Source organism: Ascidia mentula, chromosome 3 (assembly GCF_947561715.1).
Source record: "Ascidia mentula chromosome 3, kaAscMent1.1, whole genome shotgun sequence".
In the NCBI taxonomy this organism is placed as follows: Eukaryota; Metazoa; Chordata; class Ascidiacea; order Phlebobranchia; family Ascidiidae; genus Ascidia; species Ascidia mentula.
This window is the reverse complement of record NC_138568.1, coordinates 21261521-21280235: the sequence shown is the minus strand read 5'-3', so window position 1 is coordinate 21280235 and position 18715 is coordinate 21261521. Positions and strand designations below refer to the sequence as shown.

The 18715-nt window shown below is 39.4% G+C and overlaps 1 pseudogene; it reads right to left on the bottom strand.

Moving 5' to 3' along the window:
* Positions 1-13932: 13932 nt before the first annotated feature.
* On the bottom strand, positions 13933-16647 carry LOC145895941 (uncharacterized; annotated as a pseudogene).
* Positions 16648-18715: the final 2068 nt, after the last annotated feature.

The following is an 18715-nucleotide window of genomic DNA, read 5'->3' as shown; positions in this document are numbered from 1 at the left end:
TGCTGTAGACCTCCTTTAATTGGGTTGTTTATGTCGTGTAACACAAGGTCATATTTTATCGACACATCACCCGGATTAATAACTTCATAACTATTTTTGGATCATGTAATGCGAAAAGGTAAGCCGTGCAAAAACAGTGTTTCGCAAGTTACTTTGTGTGCTTTGAACGCCAAGCAGGGGTTTCAGAGCCGGAAGCAAATTAGATTTTGTTTCAACCATTTACCAACGGCCCATTTAACACGCAATGTCTCCACCAATTACCGTTACGTCATAATTACAACGTTGTATTCATTCCACGACCAACACCATCACTACATTAGTTCCTCTTTTTACCGACGGCAGTTGTCATATTTTCTTATGTCGCAATGTTGTGGAATTGTTCAATGTTGTACAAGTGTACAAGCTTGGATGTGAGGCAAGCGTATATTAGAATTTTGTAAATTAAAAATTTGGTTTTCCAAATGTAGTTAGTGTAGTTTTCCTTTCAGCATCTTGAGTTGTTTTTAAAAAAACGATAACCAAACTGCAAAATGATTCTAGAATATTTTTAAAGTCTTTGACGTCAGTCAGGTTGGATCCATACAATGATGGAGCTGCACCAACCGCGTCATTCAAACTGATAATGAGATAAGTTCTTGCCGAAATGATTTTCGTACATGAAACATGACAATGTTAACAACAGTTTTGGCCAGCCTCTGTATTCTCAGAATTTTCAAAGTGTTTTGTAGAAATTCCCAAACAAATCAGAACAAATAAGGGTCTGAATAACGTTGTGCAATTATGAAAGAACTCACTGCCTAGTTATTTAAGGTTAGGTTTAATTGACGCTCTCTCGTTTGTGTGTGGTTTGGAGAAGGTTTGAAAAATGCGTAACTTTGTGTATAAATTGCACAAATAACTTGAGAGCAACCACGTGATTTTGGTCTTTTCGTTTTCGTTAGCTTTCCAAAGTAGCCAACCAGCATTGAAATGCAACATCTAACCATATATTAACGCATTGTAAACAGCGCCTCGAAATACGAATTAAGGGTTTTTAAATATACAATATTGCCGACTTTGTTGCTTCGTTATGGAGCGTCGATGACGATAGCGCAGAGATTACTTGTAAGGTTTGGTGAGGCACGACAGTCTATCAATCCCTCTACGATAAGTGTGCTTTTGTAGTTCATTTGGCACCGAGAAGGTCACGATTATTTTATGTGTATTTCTTTATCATTCCGCAACTTTTCGAAGCACCGACAAACATAACTAATGCGATCAATTATGATTTTTCGCGATTACGCGTCCTTCAACTTGGTAAAATGGCGAGTTTCTAAAACGAATACTGTTAGGTTTAACAGATTAGTGTGTCTGTGTCGCGTATGTCGTTCTAGTCAGCGACTATTCCTACATTGACAAATGTATTAAAGATGTACTGTATCGGGCCACTAATCGAGGTTTGCTGCAGACTTACTTTTATTGGGTTGTTTATGTCGTGTAACACTAGGTCATATTTTATCGACACTTCACCTAGATTACAAAAATTACTAACTATTTTTAGATCATGCAATGTGAAAACGTAAGCCGTGCAAAAATAATTATATCGCAAGTTACCTTGTGTGCTTTGAAGTTCAAGCAGGGTTTTCAGAGACGGAAGCAAATTAGATTTTGCTTCAACCATTTCCAACGGCGCATTTAACACGCAATGCCTCCACCAATTACCGTTACGTCATAATTACAACGTTGTATTCATTCCACGACCAACACCATCACTACATTAGTTCCTCTTTTTACCGACGGCAGTTGTCATATTGTCTTATGTCGCAATGTTGTGGAATTGTTCAATGGTGTACAAGTGTACAAGTTTGGATGTGAGGCAAGCGTATATTAGAATTTTGTAAATTAAAAATTTGGTTTTCCAAATGTAGTTAGTGTAGTTTTCCTTTCAGCATCTTGAGTTGTTTTTAAAAAACCGATGACCAAACTGCAAAATGATTCTAGAATATTTTTAAAGTCTTTGACGTCAGTCAGGTTAGATCCAAACAATGATGGAGCTACACCAACCGCGTCATTCAAACTGATGATGAGATAAGTTCTTGCCGAAATGTTTTTCGTACATGAAACATGACAATGTTAACAACAGTTTTGGCCAGCCTCAGTATTCTCAGAATTTTCAAAGTGTTTTGTAGAAATTCCCAAACAAATCAGAACAAATAAGGGTCAGAATAACGTTGTGCAATTATGAAAGAACTCACTGCCTAATTATTTAAGGTTAGGTTTAATTGACGCTCTCTCGTTTGTGTGTGGTTTGGAGAAGGTTTGAAAAATGCGTAACTTTGTGTATAAATTGCACAAATAACTTGAGAGCAACCACGTGATTTTGGTCTTTTCGTTTTCGTTAGCTTTCCAAAGTAGCGAACCAGCATTGAAATGCAACATCTAACCATATATTAACGCATTGTAAACAGCGTCTCGAAATACGAATTAAGGGTTTTTAAATATACAATATTGCCCACTTTGTTGCTTCGTTATGGAGCGTCGATGACGATAGCACAGAGATTACTTGTAAGGTTTGGTGGTGAGGCACGACAGTCTATCAATCCCTCTACAATAAGTGTGCTTTAGTAGTTCATTTGGCACCGAGAAGGTCACGATTATATAATGTGTATTTCTTTATCATTCCGCAACTTTTCGAAGCACCGACAAACATAACTAATGCGATCAATTATGATTTTTCGCGATTACGCGTCCTTCAACTTGGTAAAATGGCGAGTTTCTAAAACGAATACTGTTAGGTTTAACAGATCAGGATGTCTGTGTCGCGTATGTCGTTCTAGTCAGCGACTATTCCTACGTTGACAAATGTATTAAAGATGTACTGTATCGGGCCACTAATCGAGGTTTGCTGCAGACTTACTTTTATTGGGTTGTTTATGTCGTGTAACGCAAAGTCATATTTCATCGACACATTACCTAAATTAAAAAATTACTAACTATTTTTAGATCATGTAATGTGAAAACGTAAGCCGTGCAAAAATAATTATATCGCAAGTTACCTTGTGTGCTTTGAAATTCAAGCAGGGTTTTCAGAGCCGGAAGCAAATTAGATTTTGCTTCAACCATTTCCAACGGCCCATTTAACACTTAATGCCTCCACCAATTAGCGTTACGTCATCATTATAACGTTGTATTCATTCCACGACCAACACCATTACAACATTAGTTCCTCTTTTTACCGACGGCATTTGTCATATTCACGTATGTCGCAATGTTGTGGAATTGTTCAATGGTGTAGCGGAGCACCAGCTTGGATGTGAGGCAAGCGCATATTAGCATTTTGTAAATTGAAAGTTAGGTTTTTTGAACGTAGTAGGGGTAGTTTTCCATTCAGTTTATTGAGTTGTTTTCAAAAAACCGATGACAAAACTGCAAAATGTTCCAAGAATATTTTGAAGTCTTTGACGTCAGTCAGGTTAGATCCATACAATGATGGAGCTGCACCAACCGCGTCATTCAAACTGATAATGGGATATGTTCTTGCCGAAATGTTTTTCGTACATAAAACATGACAATGTTAACAACAGTTTTGGCCAGCCTCAGTATTCTCAGAATTTTCAAAGTGTTTTGCAAAAAATCCAAAACAAATCAGAACAAATAAGGGTCTGAATAACGTTGTGCAATTATGAAAGAACTCACTGCCTCCTAGTTTTTAAGGTTAGGTTTAATTAACACTCTCTCGTTTGTGTGTGGTTTGGAGAAGGTTTGAAAAATGCATAACTTTGTGTATAAATTGCACAAATAACTTGAGAGCAACCACGTGATTTTGGTCTTTTCGTTTTCGTTAGCTTTCCAAAGTAGCCAACCAGCATTGAAATGCAACATCTAACCATATATTAACGCATTGTAAACAGCGCCTCGAAATACGAATTAAGGGTTTTTTTAATATACAATATTGCAGACTTTGTTGCTTCGTTATGGAGCGTCGATGACGATAGCGCAGAGATTACTTGTAAGGTTTGGTGGTGAGGCACGACAGTCTATCAATCCCTCTACGATAAGTGTGCTTTAGTAGTTCATTTGGTACCGAGAAAGTCACGATTATTTTATGTGTATTTCTTTATCATTCCGCAACTTTTCGAAGCACCGACAAACATAACTAATGCGATCAATTATGATTTTTCGCGATTATGCGTCCTTCAACTTGGTAAAATGGCGAGTTTCTGAAACGAATACTGTTAGGTTTAACAGATCAGGATGTCTGTGTCGCGTATGTCGTTCTAGTCAGCGACTATTCCTACGTTGACAGATGTATTAAAGATGTACTGTATCGGGCCACTAATCGAGGTTTGCTGCAGACTTACTTTTATTGGGTTGTTTATGTCGTGTAACACTAGGTCATATTTTATCGACACTTCACCTAGATTACAAAAATTACTAACTATTTTTAGATCATGCAATGTGAAAACGTAAGCCGTGCAAAAATAATTATATCGCAAGTTACCTTGTGTGCTTTGAAGTTCAAGCAGGGTTTTCAGAGCCGGAAGCAAATTAGATTTTGCTTCAACCATTTCCAACGGCCCATTTAACACGCAATGCCTCCACCAATTACCGTTACGTCATAATTACAACGTTGTATTCATTCCACGACCAACACCATCACTACATTAGTTCCTCTTTTTACCGACGGCAGTTGTCATATTTTCTTATGTCGAAATGTTGTGGAATTGTTCAATGGTGTACAAGTGTACAAGCTTGGATGTGAGGCAAGCGTATATTAGAATTTTGTAAATTAAAAATTTGGTTTTCCAAATGTAGTTAGTGTAGTTTTCCTTTCAGCATCTTGAGTTGTTTTTAAAAAAACGATAACCAAACTGCAAAATGATTCTAGAATATTTTTAAAGTCTTTGACGTCAGTCAGGTTGGATCCATACAATGATGGAGCTGCACCAACCGCGTCATTCAAACTGATAATAAGATAAGTTCTTGCCGAAATGATTTTCGTACATGAAACATGACAATGTTAACAACAGTTTTGGCCAGCCTCTGTATTCTCAGAATTTTCAAAGTGTTTTGTAGAAATTCCCAAACAAATCAGAACAAATAAGGGTCTGAATAACGTTGTGCAATTATGAAAGAACTCACTGCCTAATTATTTAAGGTTAGGTTTAATTGACGCTCTCTCGTTTGTGTGTGGTTTGGAGAAGGTTTGAAAAATGCGTAACTTTGTGTATAAATTGCACAAATAACTTGAGAGCAACCACGTGATTTTGGTCTTTTCGTTTTCGTTAGCTTTCCAAAGTAGCCAACCAGCATTGAAATGCAACATCTAACCATATATTAACGCATTGTAAACAGCGTCTCGAAATACGAATTAAGGGTTTTTAAATATACAATATTGCCCACTTTGTTGCTTCGTTATGGAGCGTCGATGACGATAGCGCAGAGATTACTTGTAAGGTTTGGTGGTGAGGCACGACAGTCTATCAATCCCTCTACAATAAGTGTGCTTTAGTAGTTCATTTGGTACCGAGAAAGTCACGATTATTTTATGTGTATTTCTTTATCATTCCGCAACTTTTCGAAGCACCGACAAACATAACTAATGCGATCAATTATGATTTTTCGCGATTACGCGCCCTTCAACTTGGTAAAATGGCGAGTTTCTGAAACGAATACTGTTAGGTTTAACAGATCAGGATGTCTGTGTCGCGTATGTCGTTCTAGTCAGCGACTATTCCTACGTTGACAGATGTGTTAAAGATGTACTGTATCGGGCCACTAATCGAGGTTTGCTGCAGACTTACTTTTATTGGGTTGTTTATGTCGTGTAACGCAAAGTCATATTTCATCGACACATTACCTAAATTAAAAAATTACTAACTATTTTTGGATCATGTAATGTGAAAACGTAAGCCGTGCAAAAATAATTATATCGCATGTTACCTTGTGTGCTTTGAAGTTCAAGCAGGGTTTTCAGAGCCGGAAGCAAATTAGATTTTGCTTCAACCATTTCCAACGGCCCATTTAACACTTAATGCCTCCACCAATTAACGTTACGTCATCATTATAACGTTGTATTCATTCCACGACCAACACCATTACAACATTAGCTGCACTGATGAGACCTTTTAGGTCGAAACAGTGGCCATCTGTCTGCAGCTTATACACATTACAACATTAGTTCCTCTTTTTACCGACGGCATTTGTCATATTCACGTATGTCGCAATGTTGTGGAATTGTTCAATGGTGTAGCGGAGCACCAGCTTGGATGTGAGGCAAGCGCATATTAGAATTTTGTAAATTGAAAGTTAGGTTTTTTGAACGTAGTAGGGGTAGTTTTCCATTCAGTATATTGAGTTGTTTTTAAAAAACCGATGACAAAACTGCAAAATGTTCCAAGAATATTTTGAAGTCTTTGACGTCAGTCAGGTTAGATCCATACAATGATGGAGCTGCACCAACCGCGTCATTCAAACTGATGATGGGATAAGTTCTTGCCGAAATGTTTTTCGTACATGAAACACGACAATGTTAACAGTTTTGGCCAGCCTCAGTATTCTCAGAATTTTTGAAATGTTTTGCAAAAAATCCAAAACAAATCAGATCAAATAAGGGTCTGAATAACGTTGTGCAATTATGAAAGAACTCACTGCCTAGTTATTTAAGGTTAGGTTTAATTGACGCTCTCTCGTTTGTTGTGGTTTGGAAAAGGTTTGAAAAATGCGTAACTTTGTGTATAAATTGCACAAATAACTTGAGAGCAACCACGTGATTTTGGTCTTTTCGTTTTGGTTAGCTTTCCAAAGTAGCCAACCAGCATTGAAATGCAACATCTAACCATATATTAACGCATTGTAAACAGCGCCTCGAAATACGAATTAAGGGTTTTTAAATATACAATATTGCCCACTTTGTTGCTTCGTTATGGAGCGTCGATGACGATAGCACAGAGATTACTTGTAAGGTTTGGTGAAGTACGTTAGTCTATCAATCCCTCTACGATAAGTGTGCTTTTGTAGTTCATTTGGCACCAAGAAGGTCACGATTATTTTATGTGTATTTCTTTATCATTCCGCAACTTTTCGAAGCACCGACAAACATAACTAATGCGATCAATTATGATTTTTCGCGATTACGCGTCCTTCAACTTGGTAAAATGGCAAGTTTCTGAAACGAATACTGTTAGGTTTAACAGATTAGTGTGTCTGTGTCGCGTATGTCGTTCTAGTCAGCGACTATTCCTACGTTGACAAATGTATTAAAGATGTACTGTATCGGGCCACTAATCGAGGTTTGCTGCAGACTTACTTTTATTGGGTTGTTTATATGTCGTGTAACACTAGGTCATATTTTATCGACACTTCACCTAGATTACAATAATTACTGACTATTTTTAGATCATGCAATGTGAAAACGTAAGCCGTGCAAAAATAATTATATCGCAAGTTACCTTGTGTGCTTTGAAGTTCAAGCAGGGTTTTTAGATCCGGAAGCAAATTAGATTTTGCTTCAACTATTTCCAACGGCCCATATAACACTTAATGCCTCCACCAATTACCGTTACGTCATAATTACAACGTTGTATTCATTCCACGACCAACACCATCACAACATTAGTTCCCGTTTTTACCGACGGCAGTTGTCATATTTTCTTATGTCGCAATGTTGTGGAATTGTTCAATGGTGTACAAGTGTACAAGCTTGGATGTGAGGCAAACGTATATTAGAATTTTGTAAATTAAAAATTTGGTTTTCCAAATATAGTTAGTGTAGTTTTCCTTTCAGCATCTTGAGTTGTTTTTAAAAAAACGATAACCAAACTGCAAAATGATTCTAGAATATTTTTAAAGTCTTTGACGTCAGTCAGGTTGGATCCATACAATGATGGAGCTGCACCAACCGCGTCATTCAAACTGATAATGAGATAAGTTCTTGCCGAAATGATTTTCGTACATGAAACATGACAATGTTAACAACAGTTTTGGCCAGCCTCTGTATTCTCAGAATTTTCAAAGTGTTTTGTAGAAATTCCCAAACAAATCAGAACAAATAAGGGTCTGAATAACGTTGTGCAATTATGAAAGAACTCACTGCCTAGTTATTTAAGGTTAGGTTTAATTGACGCTCTCTCGTTTGTGTGTGGTTTGGAGAAGGTTTGAAAAATGCGTAACTTTGTGTATAAATTGCACAAATAACTTGAGAGCAACCACGTGATTTTGGTCTTTTCGTTTTCGTTAGCTTTCCAAAGTAGCGAACCAGCATTGAAATGCAACATCTAACCATATATTAACGCATTGTAAACAGCGCCTCGAAATACGAATTAAGGGTTTTTAAATATACAATATTGCCGACTTTGTTGCTTCGTTATGGAGCGTCGATGACGATAGCGCAGAGATTACTTGTAAGGTTTGGTGGTGAGGCACGACAGTCTATCAATCCCTCTACGATAAGTGTGCTTTAGTAGTTCATTTGGCACCGAGAAGGTCACGATTATTTTATGTGTATTTCTTTATCATTCCGCAACTTTTCGAAGCACCGACAAACATAACTAATGCGATCAATTATGATTTTTCGCGATTACGCGTCTTTCAACTTGGTAAAATGGCAAGTTTCTAAAACGAATACTGTTAGGTTTAACAGATTAGTGTGTCTGTGTCGCGTATGTCGTTCTAGTCAGCGACTATTCCTACGTTGACAAATGTATTAAAGATGTACTGTATCGGGCCACTAATCGAGGTTTGCTGCAGACTTACTTTTATTGGGTTGTTTATGTCGTGTAACGCAAAGTCATATTTCATCGACACATTACCTAAATTAAAAAATTACTAACTATTTTTGGATCATGTAATGTGAAAACGTAAGCCGTGCAAAAATAATTATATCGCAAGTTACCTTGTGTGCTTTGAAGCTCAAGCAGGGTTTTCAGAGCCGGAAGCAAATTAGATTTTGCTTCAACCATTTCCAACGGCCCATTTAACACTAAATGCCTCCACCAATTAGCGTTACGTCATCATTATAACGTTGTATTCATTCCACGACCAACACCATTACAACATTAGTTCCTCTTTTTACCGACGGCATTTGTCATATTCACGTATGTCGCAATGTTGTGGAATTGTTCAATGGTGTAGCGGAGCACCAGCTTGGATGTGAGGCAAGCGCATATTAGCATTTTGTAAATTGAAAGTTAGGTTTTTTGAACGTAGTAGGGGTAGTTTTCCATTCAGTATATTGAGTTGTTTTCAAAAAACCGATGACAAAACTGCAAAATGTTCCAAGATTATTTTGAAGTCTTTGACGTCAGTCAGGTTAGATCCATACAATGATGGAGCTGCACCAACCGCGTCATTCAAACTGATAATGGGATATGTTCTTGCCGAAATGTTTTTCGTACATAAAACATGACAATGTTAACAACAGTTTTGGCCAGCCTCAGTATTCTCAGAATTTTCAAAGTGTTTTGCAAAAAATCCAAAACAAATCAGAACAAATCAGGGTCTGAATAACGTTGTGCAATTATGAAAGAACTCACTGCCTCCTAGTTTTTAAGGTTAGGTTTAATTGACACTCTCTCGTTTGTGTGTGGTTTGGAGAAGGTTTGAAAAATGCATAACTTTGAGTATAAATTGCACAAATAACTTGAGAGCAACCACGTGATTTTGGTCTTTTCGTTTTCGTTAGCTTTCCAAAGTAGCCAACCAGCATTGAAATGCAACATCTAACCATATATTAACGCATTGTAAACAGCGCCTCGAAATACGAATTAAGGGTTTTTTAATATACAATATTGCAGACTTCGTTGCTTCGTTATGGAGCGTCGATGACGATAGCGCAGAGATTACTTGTAAGGTTTGGTGAGGCACGACAGTCTATCAATCCCCCTACGATAAGTGTGCTTTAGTAGTTCATTTGGTACCGAGAAAGTCACGATTATTTTATGTGTATTTCTTTATCATTCCTCAACTTTTCGAAGCACCGACAAACATAACTAATGCGATCAATTATGATTTTTCGCGATTACGCGCCCTTCAACTTGGTAAAATGGCGAGTTTCTGAAACGAATACTGTTAGGTTTAACAGATCAGGATGTCTGTGTCGCGTATGTCGTTCTAGTCAGCGACTATTCCCACGTTGACAGATGTGTTAAAGATGTACTGTATCGGGCCACTAATCGAGGTTTGCTGCAGACTTACTTTTATTGGGTTGTTTATGTCGTGTAACGCAAAGTCATATTTCATCGACACATTACCTAAATTAAAAAATTACTAACTATTTTTGGATCATGTAATGTGAAAACGTAAGCCGTGCAAAAATAATTATATCGCAAGTTACCTTGTGTGCTTTGAAGTTCAAGCAGGGTTTTCAGAGCCGGAAGCAAATTTGATTTTGCTTCAACCATTTCCAACGGCCCATTTAACACTTAATGCCTCCACCAATTAACGTTACGTCATCATTATAACGTTGTATTCATTCCACGACCAACACCATTACAACATTAGCTGCACTGATGAGACCTTTTAGGTCGAAACAGTGGCCATCTGTCTGCAGCTTATACACATTACAACATTAGTTCCTCTTTTTACCGACGGCATTTGTCATATTCACGTATGTCGCAATGTTGTGGAATTGTTCAATGGTGTAGCGGAGCACCAGCTTGGATGTGAGGCAAGCGCATATTAGAATTTTGTAAATTGAAAGTTAGGTTTTTTGAACGTAGTAGGGGTAGTTTTCCATTCAGTATATTGAGTTGTTTTTAAAAAACCGATGACAAAACTGCAAAATGTTCCAAGAATATTTTGAAGTCTTTGACGTCAGTCAGGTTAGATCCATACAATGATGGAGCTGCACCAACCGCGTCATTCAAACTGATAATGGGATAAGTTCTTGCCGAAATGTTTTTCGTACATAAAACATGACAATGTTAACAACAGTTTTGGCCAGACTCTGTATTCTCAGAATTTTCAAAGTGTTTTGCAAAAATTCCAAAACAAATCAGAACAAATAAGGGTCTGAATAACGTTGTGCAATTATGAAAGAACTCACTGCCTCCTAGTTTTTAAGGTTAGGTTTAATTGACACTCTCTCGTTTGTGTGTGGTTTGGAGAAGGTTTGAAAAATGCGTAACTTTGTGTATAAATTGCACAAATAACTTGAGAGCAACCACGTGATTTTGGTCTTTTCGTTTTCGTTAGCTTTCCAAAGTAGCCAACCAGCATTGAAATGCAACATCTAACCATATATTAACGCATTGTAAACAGCGCCTCGAAATACGAATTAAGGGTTTTTAAATATACAATATTGCCGACTTTGTTGCTTCGTTATGGAGCGTCGATGACGATAGCGCAGAGATTACTTGTAAGGTTTGGTGGTGAGGCACGACAGTCTATCAATCCCTCTACGATAAGTGTGCTTTAGTAGTTCATTTGGCACCGAGAAGGTCACGATTATTTTATGTGTATTTCTTTATCATTCCGCAGCTTTTCGAAGCACCGACAAACATAACTAATGCGATCAATTATGATTTTTCGCGATTACGCGTCCTTCAACTTGGTAAAATGGCAAGTTTCTGAAACGAATACTGTTAGGTTTAACAGATTAGTGTGTCTGTGTCGCGTATGTCGTTCTAGTCAGCGACTATTCCTACGTTGACAAATGTATTAAAGATGTACTGTATCGGGCCACTAATCGAGGTTTGCTGCAGACTTACTTTTATTGGGTTGTTTATGTCGTGTAACGCAAAGTCATATTTCATCGACACATTACCTAAATTAAAAAATTACTAACTATTTTTGGATCATGTAATGTGAAAACGTAAGCCGTGCAAAAATAATTATATCGCAAGTTACCTTGTGTGCTTTGAAGTTCAAGCAGGGTTTTCAGAGCCGGAAGCAAATTAGATTTTGCTTCAACCATTTCCAACGGCCCATTTAACACTTAATGCCTCCACCAATTAGCGTTACGTCATCATTATAACGTTGTATTCATTCCACGACCAACACCATTACAACATTAGTTCCTCTTTTTACCGACGGCATTTGTCATATTCACGTATGTCGCAATGTTGTGGAATTGTTCAATGGTGTAGCAGAGCACCAGCTTGGATGTGAGGCAAGCGCATATTAGAATTTTGTAAATTGAAAGTTAGGTTTTTTGAACGTAGTAGGGGTAGTTTTCCATTCAGTAAATTGAGTTGTTTTTAGAAAACCGATGACAAAACTGCAAAAATGATCCAAGATTATTTTTGAAGTCTTTGACGTCAGTCAGGTTAGATCCATACAATGATGGAGCTGCACCAACCGCGTCATTCAAACTGATAATGGGATATGTTCTTGCCGAAATGTTTTTCGTACATAAAACATGACAATGTTAACAACAGTTTTGGCCAGACTCTGTATTCTCAGAATTTTCAAATTGTTTTGCAAAAAATACAAAACAAATCAGAACAAATAAGGGTCTGAATAACGTTGTGCAATTATGAAAGAACTCACTGCCTCCTAGTTTTTAAGGTTAGGTTTAATTGACGCTCTCTCGTTTGTGTGTGGTTTGGAGATGGTTTGAAAAATGCGTAACTTTGTGTATAAATTGCACAAATAACTTGAGAGCAACCACGTGATTTTGGTCTTTTCGTTTTCGTTAGCTTTCCAAAGTAGCCAACCAGCATTGAAATGCAACATCTAACCATATATTAACGCATTGTAAACAGCGCCTCGAAATACGAATTGAGGGTTTTTAAATATACAATATTGCCGACTTTGTTGCTTCGTTATGGAGCGTCGATGACGATAGCGCAGAGATTACTTGTAAGGTTTGGTGGTGAGGCACGACAGTCTATCAATCCCCCTACGATAAGTGTGCTTTAGTAGTTCATTTGGCACCGAGAAGGTCACGATTATTATATGTGTATTTCTTTATCATTCCGCAACTTTTCGAAGCACCGACAAACATAACTAATGCGATCAATTATGATTTTTCGCGATTACGCGTCCTTCAACTTGGTAAAATGGCGAGTTTCTGAAACGAATACTGTTAGGTTTAACAGATCAGGATGTCTGTGTCGCGTATGTCGTTCTAGTCAGCGACTATTCCTACGTTGACAAATGTATTAAAGATGTACTGTATCGGGCCACTAATCGAGGTTTGCTGCAGACTTACTTTTATTGGATTGTTTATGTCGTGTAACACTAGGTCATATTTCATCGACACTTCACCTAGATTACAAAAATTACTAACTATTTTTAGATCATGCAATGTGAAAACGTAAGCCGTGCAAAAATAATTATATCGCAAGTTACCTTGTGTGCTTTGAAGTCCAAGCAGGGTTTTCAGAGCCGGAAGCAAATTAGATTTTGCTTCAACCATTTCCAACGGCCCATTTAACACTCAATGCCTCCACCAATTACCTTTACGTCATAATTACAACGTTGTATTCATTCCACGACCAACAACTTCACAGCATTAGTTCCTCTTTTTACCCACGGCATTTGTCATATTCACGTATGCCGCAATGTTGCGGAATTGTTCAATGGTGTAGCGGAGCACCAGCTTGGATGTGATGCAAGCGTATATTAGCATTTTGTAAATTGAAAGTTAGGTTTTTTGAACGTTGTAAGTGTAGTTTTCCATTCAGTAAATTGAGTTGTTTTTAAAAAACCGATGACAAAACTGCAAAAATGATCCAAGATTATTTTTGAAGTCTTTGACGTCAGTCAGGTTAGATCCATACAATGATGGAGCTGCACCAACCGCGTCATTCAAACTGATAATGGGATATGTTCTTGCCGAAATGTTTTTCGTACATAAAACATGACAATGTTAACAACAGTTTTGGCCAGACTCAGTATTCTCAGAATTTTGTTTTGCAAAAAATCCAAAAACAAATCAGAACAAATAAGGGTCTGAATAACGTTGTGCAATTATGAAAGAGCTCACTGCCTAGTTATTTCAGGTTAGGTTTAATTGACTCTCTCACATTTGTATGTGGTTTGGAGAAGGTTTGGAGTTTGCCTGTGGAGGGGACCTGCGATCTTTGCATAGTCTCGAATAAATTTGCGATAGTAGGATTTTAGGCCTAAAAACTGCCGGATCTCCTTCACATTACGCGGTGTGGGAAACCGACTGTACTTTTTTGGGGTCGCATCGTATTCCGTCCTTCGACAATACGTGACCTAAAAAAGCCACCTCCTCTTTGAAAAGCGAACACTTAGACGGCTTTAACAGCCCCGCGGTTTGAATTCTCTCTCGGACGTCAGCTAGTCGATTTAAGTGTTGCTCGAAAGTATTGGAGTAAACAATAATGTCATCCAGATACGCTAAGGCACCCCGCCACTCGATTCCGCTTAATACCATGCGCATTAAGCGTTGAAAGGTCGCTGCCGAATTACATAGACTCATAGGCATTACGTTAAATTCAAACAGGCCGACGTGACTGGTAAACGCAGTTTTCTCTTGCGAAGGGGCATCGATGGCGACCTGCCAATAGCCAGATTTCAGGTCTAGCGTATAAAAATACGCCGCGTTCGACATTTGGTCTAGGCTGTCATCTATCCGGGGGATCGGATATCTGTTCTTTTTAGTTAGCTCGTTTAGCTTGCGATAATCGACACAAAAACGAGTCTCACCGGATTTCTTCCGAACCAACACGATCGGACTGCTCCACGGCGATTTAGACGGCCGAATCAGTCCTTGTTTGTCCATTTCTGCCAAAATCTCTTCCACTTTCGCCTTGTTGTTGTGGGGCATGCGGCGGGGTGGCTGTCGCACTGGAGCGTTATTTCCTGTGTCGATCACGTGTCCACGTCCGTACGTCCAAGGTCCACGTCAGATGTTGAGAAGGCGTCCTGGTTGGAGCGAAGAAGGGCAAGCAGCTCTTCTCTTTGTTCTTCAGTTAGGTGGTTTCCGATGTGAGCTTGCTTTATAATGCACTTAAACGGGTCACGGTTATCCGCTGTTTTGTGTGGCGACACCGAACAAATTTCAGCGCAGCCGCCAAAACAATCCGGGTGTTTACATTTCGCCGACGATCCATCGACTACCACACATGCGCCAGACATTGGACATTCGACATTGCCAAAGGCAAAACCTAAACAGGCGATGCCTGGGCGATCCTTGACCCGCTTGATATTTATACCGCTTCGTCCCCCAAATTCGCGCCATAGACCCCAACAGTGTTACTCTGCGCCATCGTTATACTCTTAGCCGTCAACAACCCATATTTTTCCACAAACCCGTCTATCTTCTCAGTTAGAAAAGGGGTTTCCCTGGTGTGCGGCTTTTGGCAAAAGTTTGCTGTTACACATACCTCGGTAAACGCGGGGATGGTGACATCGTCGACGACGTACACCTCGGAAGGTTGTGGCAACGGCACCGGAGAATGCGAGAGTAGCACGCTTGCATCCCCTGTTGTTAGCACGTTGGCTTCGTAGCAGATCTGGCATTTGTTTGACTGGAGGAAATCTAATCCTAGAATAAGTTCGTGCGTAAGATTGTCTACAATGTAAAAACTCGCGTGAGTCATCAATCCTCCCACTCGGAGGGGAAGCTCGACGCAGCCTTTTACCGCCAATTGCTGTCCGCCGGCCCCGACTAAGTTCTTCTTTGAGCACCTGTTTACCTGGTCATGCTGCTCGGCGCTTAAGGAATGCCACTTTAGGATATTAATCAAGCAGACACTGGAGCCGGTGTCCAACAACGCACACATCCTCGTCTGGCCGACCAATAATTTGACAAACCACAACGGCGCGGCGGGTGTAGCGGATTTTTGCACCGACTTTGGCGCCAAACATTTTGGTGCATCTCGAGCTATACGTTTTTGGTCGAAGTGACATTTTATCTCCGGTGCGCGACGAATCACTTTGGAAAACGAAGGCGTACGTGGTATGTTTTGACCTCTCGTGTTGACGTCCCTTGTTCGCATACCCGTGTGCGGGCAGTCGCGCCGCATATGGCCAAGTCCACCGCAACCATAGCAAGTCCGTGTTCGCACGTTGTTGTACTGTGGTCGTTCGCGCTTTATGGCATCCAATTGAGCTTGTAACTTCGATAAGGTGTCCTCGAGTTGTGCTTCTTTTTCTTGGAACGTTTCTCCATGTCTTCTAACTTTTTTAGTACTAATCCCATCTCTGATGCTTTTGTGTTTACCGCAGCGACTTGGACAAAGCTCAGTGTTTGTGTATTGACAACGACTTGAGCTGCGGCTCTGAATGATCGCTCATATTGGATGGTATTCGGGATAGTGTCCGCGAGGCGCCGGTCTTGCAAGTCTTGCAGTAAGGTAGCGTACAGAACCTCATTTTTAAGGGCAGCGTCAGCGGAGTTGCTGTAGGCACCATCGCCCAGTGTCTGTAGGGCGTAAACGAATTCACGTGCGGATTCGCCAGGTAATTGCACGCGCCTTACCAGCTCGGCGCGTTGACGCTCTGCGTGTTGACCAGTAGCCCTTTGGCGCAATGCGCGTTCTTTGAGGTCCTTGTAGGAAACCTCGAACAAGTTTGCGTCTTTTCTTGTATTGTCCATTTCAAGTCGTTGTCAACGCTTGCCAGGAACAGGTGTGGTTTCATTACTTCTGATGCCTCGACGCTCGTACAATAGGACTCAAATACATCAAAATACGGTCCTAGGTCATCTCCCGGCCGTAAAGGCGGAGGTTGCATTAAAACATTAAAAGCCATTGTTAAGGAAAACCAACCTTTAAAATATCATAAAACCAAAATGCACGTAGGGAGTCTTCCCTGAAAAACCAGCCGGGTGTGGTGACAGGGTCCTGGCGTGCTCGCCAAGTTGTTACGGAATTATTTCGGCAGCTTTGCAATTAAGCGGTTAGGTGTTTTTGGGTGGCAATATTATTCCCCAATTAACCCTTCTACCTAATTCGGTACTTTTCACAAAACTGCCTCCCTAATTCTGATACTGCGAAAAACCCTGCATTAACGGCTCACCACTAAGCCAAAGTAACCCAGGCTGATGTAACTTATTGGACGTCGTGTTAAATCAAGACGATTAAAAACAATACGAAACGTTACTGGCCAAGATCCCGATTGCTAACACACAACACTGTACTAGAGGTGTTACCAACGTGACGCCGGCACATCCGGGGCATACAAAAATAAGCGGAGCGTTAAATAATAGGAAAGGGAGGGGAGACGAAGATAATAAAATAGTGTGGTGAAAATAAGTGAAGTGCGAGACTTAAAAGCAATATGCGTGGGTAAAACAATATATTAAATAAAGTGGTACCAACGAAAGAAAACAGTGAAATTACAAGGTGACAGGAAGAAAGGTGAAAACAATGAAATACAAACAATAACAATAACTAACAAAAGTAAAAGGTGACGTGGAGTAAATAAAATTCGTTACATAACTAATAAACAATTGTTTGCGATGGTGTAGGGGTGTACAAACTTGCATGAGAGACATGCGTTTATTAAAATTTTGTAAACTAAGTTTCTCAAATGTAGTAAGTGTAGTTTTCCGTCCAGTATCTTGGGTTAGTTTATTGATTCCTAAACTGCAAATTGATTCAAGAATATTTATAAAATGTTTTGCAAATATTCCCAAAGCCATCAGAAAAAAAATCGCCAGAGTAACGTTGTACGAATTATAAAAGAGCGCACTGTCTACTTATTTAAGTTTAGGTTTAATTGGCTCTCTCTCGTTTGTGTGTGGTTTGGGGAAGTGATTTTGGTCTTTATGTTTTCGTAAGCTTTCCGGTCTAGTCAACTTGCATTGGAATGTAACATCTTCCCAGATGTAACCGCAGTGTAAACAACGCTTCGAAATACGAATTAAGGTTTTTTAAATATACAATATTGCCAACTTTGTTGCTTCGTTATGGAGCGTCGATGACGATAGTGCAGAGATCACATGTAAGGTTTGGTGAAGTACAAGAGTCTATCCACCCCTCTACGATAAGTGAGCTTCAGTAGTTCATTTGGCACCAAGAAGGTCACGTTTATATAATGTGTATTTCACTATTCCGTAATTCTTCTGTTCTGTCGTGTTCGCAGGGTTAGCTACGATTTGTTTTCTTTGTCGCTCCATGAGTGACATATTGTGGTAATCACGGTGATAAACTGTGTGAGAACGTACTTCATGCGCCTTCAAAGCCAATCAGGCTGTTTCACAGTTTTGCAACGGCGCATGTAACCCACAATGCCTCCACCAAATACCTTCACGCCCCAACTACAGCGTTGTATGCACTCCACGATCAACGCCTATAACAACATTAGTTCCCTTTTTCACCGACGACATTGGTTATACAGACTTGTGTCGCAATGTTGTGGAATTCTTGGGTTTGTCGTCTCCGGAGACTAATTTTGTTTTTAATCTTTTCGTTTGCTTTCCAAAGTAGACAACCAGCATTGGAATGCAACATCTAACCAGAAGATGCGAAAACAAGATTCGCTGGCAAACAATTTAAACCAGAGCATTCTACGCGCTTAACCCTTTCAAACGGCGCGAAAAGAATTATCAGATACAAACCCATTTTTCTCGTCAAACAAAATGATTTTGCACCGTCCTTATCAAAGTAAAGATTTAATTGTTTTATTAAAACTTTACATTAAACAAGTGATTTGCCTACGTTGCGCATGAACGATTAACCAGCTATTCTGTCACTGCACGCTAAACGACTGAGATATGAAATCACGGTGTCACATGCTCTAGTGGTTAATACAGTAAACAGAGAATAAGTATATTTTAACAATGTTATGTTGCTTAAAGTTGGTAGAGATCTAATTA